The following is a 2,873-nucleotide window of genomic DNA, read 5'->3' as shown; positions in this document are numbered from 1 at the left end:
TATATGTCAAATATTATCGAATACCCCGACTGCAGCATTCGAAGAACTCCAATCGTCACTTTTTTTACAAAAGCCGGCTACAAAGACAAGCCCAACGTTGATCGAGATGGCAAGCCGTTGTTACGACGTACCACAGCAGTGCATCGAGCGGCTGGAGAAGGTCGCTTCACGCCTAGTCTTTTTAAAATTTATGACAGGTTCGACTTGAATTATATCGACGAACGCGGTATTACTCATTTCCACGTGGCCTGTGAGTATGGCTGCTGCGATGTCGTAGAGAAATTCCTCGAGCTCGGCCAGGATCCCGATTGCCTCGCACAAAAATCGGACTCGAGCACCATTGACTCGCCGTTACACTTGGCTCTGGATCAGAAAGAATATAAGATGGTCGCATTATTGCTGAGAAATGGCTCCAATCCAAATTCGTTCAACAAGAATGGATTGGTACCTTTGCACATTATTTGCATGAGAGAGAAACATTCTGATGTTGACTTGTACAGTATATTTTGCAAACATAAAACAGTGCCAGACGATGATTGGGATAAATTGGACGTAGCCATATTGTTGCTGAGAAGCGGTGCAAATCCAAACTTGGCCAGCAAGGAAGGATTGACTCCTCTACATATGATTTGCGAGAGAAGCTATGACAAAGACTTGACGGAGGTGATATTTGAGATTAGTGCCGATGAACATCAAACGCTGCAGGTCGACGCTCGGGACAAGTTTGGCCGGACCCCGCTGCAATTAGCTGTAACGAATCTCATGCCAGATTTGGTCAAGCTTTTGTTGGATCGCGGTGCTGATTTATCTGGCGTCGTTTTACCAAACGAGACTTACTTCGACTCGAAATACAGAGGTAATAAAGACACCGTGATCGGCTCCGAATCGAAACTAGTTTTTGACATGCTGGATATCGTCGAGTGCTTAACAAATAAAGGGTACGAACTGAATCGAAGCAGCGCACTGGGGATCATGAAATTCTTTGCTCACATCGAGAAGATTCGCAGATTTTCGCGCTATGAAGAGTATAAAAACAAGATATACTGCGGAATGTGTGCGACCAACCATGAGGCTAAGGAACCAATATGTTACGTGCACAAATCCGTAATATTGTCGAGGAGATTTTTTCAGCGCTGGGCTATGAAATTTTTCTTGGCGCTGACGTGCCACCAGCTGCCAATTTTTTGCAGTGAAAAAATCATCAATCAGCTAGAAAACAAGGATTTGTTGAATATGTGTATCGCAGTTGAAATGGTTATGCAAGAGCAGAGCCAAACGAGTGATGTCATTGACAAAGGTAATTTCATACTTATTTTATCGTTCGTAATAATAATTTTTCCGATTTTGTTATGACCTATTATTATCTTTCTTTTAGGTAGTGAGGTCGAGGGATTTCAAAATTTACACCTGACTGAATAATGTCGGACTGGATAATCTTATGTCACTATGTTTCACTATGTATCACTATGTTTAATCCTAACATGTATTGAATTAAAAGTTGATTATTTAAAAATAAAATTATTGGATTTGTACACTTGAGAATAAATTATTGAAGCCATTGATCGAGTTCAGATAAATATTTAAAAAATGTAAAATCTAACTTTAAAAGTATTGATATGTAAAAGCGATGAAAAAGCAGATAAAAAGATTGTTTCTTCTTCCGGTTATTTTTAAATGTTATCAAAATTATTTTATCGCATATTATTTTTTTATTATACAATAATATCACACGAAGGTCTCGGTAAATACATGGAAATAGTATTGCTTTCCACAATGTGAATTCAAAAATGAAGACAAATTAAAATCAAAATAAATGAATTAATTAAATTGAAAAAAAGTAATGAAAATAAGCTACAATTTTCAACCAAAAAAGAAAAGGTTATAATTGTAATTCCACTTCTGAAGATTTACATATTTATTTCTGTTGTCTATTATATAGTCAAATCAGAGTTGTAGCTTCAAGTGAGTATTTTTTCTTTTTCAGTTGAATTTTTTTTTCATTTTTAAATATTTGAATTTTTTCGGCACAAATCATTGAACGAAAAGCAATCACCCATGCCGCTATCTGATGAAGTATGCATTGGTCAGCCAGCTAGTGCTTTCACTTATGTTTCGATATATTATATCAAGATCTCAGTGCGCCTGTGCTAAATATATGCATTTTTAATTTATTTATTTACTGTTATTTCAATTAGCTTCTTCGCTGGTATTAGTTCACGTTAAAAATGGTTGTATAACAGGGTTATAGTATACGAACGATTTATACTGATAAAAATACCTTAGAAAAAATTAGTACGTTCATAATAATCTTAGAAAATTATTTTTGAATTATTATAAGCATAACCACTCAGACAGCTACCCATCCATCCCTCCGGGTATGAAACCCGAAGGTGAACGATCATCGTTGGCAGGCCGAGCCTCCGCAATGGGAAGCTCGAGGCCGCCAGCCTCACGCTCAGAATGGGCAGCCACGTCTCATCCTCGTGGCTGCATCGACTCCTACTTTGGGTAGAGAGTCTGTGAAGATATACTACAGAAATGATCCTGTGAAGTATGATCTTGTCTTTCCGCTCCGATTGACTCCGAGCCTAAGTCTTGAACTTTGCTTTTTCTCTTTCGAGTATCGATTGAAAAAAGTGTCTAAGTCACGTACCGGTGAAATAGTGAACTATTCACGTCAAAACTAGTGCGCAAGACGATCTATGCGTTGTTCGTTTGATGCGCTGTATCAGTGATTATTACCATTGCGCATTGTGGCGTGCGTTCAGATCGCCTATCGATCCATTCAATTCACATGCTTTCATAAGTACACTGCGAAAATATTTTTAGGAAAAACCAACATGTTTATGTTGCTAGGATCCTCGTTCTAAAAT

General features: G+C 37.9%; 1 non-coding gene across 1 annotated transcript; it reads right to left on the bottom strand.

The window, feature by feature from the left end:
- Positions 1-2,342: 2,342 nt before the first annotated feature.
- Positions 2,343-2,561, bottom strand: LOC111693308. Its single transcript, XR_002763379.1, has one exon. It is a non-coding gene; the product is annotated as a small nucleolar RNA U3 (small nucleolar RNA).
- Between the last annotated feature and the right edge of the window lie 312 nt (positions 2,562-2,873).

Source organism: Trichogramma pretiosum, unplaced genomic scaffold, assembly GCF_000599845.2.
Source record: "Trichogramma pretiosum strain Unisexual culture from Peru unplaced genomic scaffold, Tpre_2.0 scaffold109, whole genome shotgun sequence".
Taxonomy (NCBI): Eukaryota; Metazoa; Arthropoda; class Insecta; order Hymenoptera; family Trichogrammatidae; genus Trichogramma; species Trichogramma pretiosum.
This window is presented reverse-complemented; position numbering and strand designations above follow the sequence as displayed.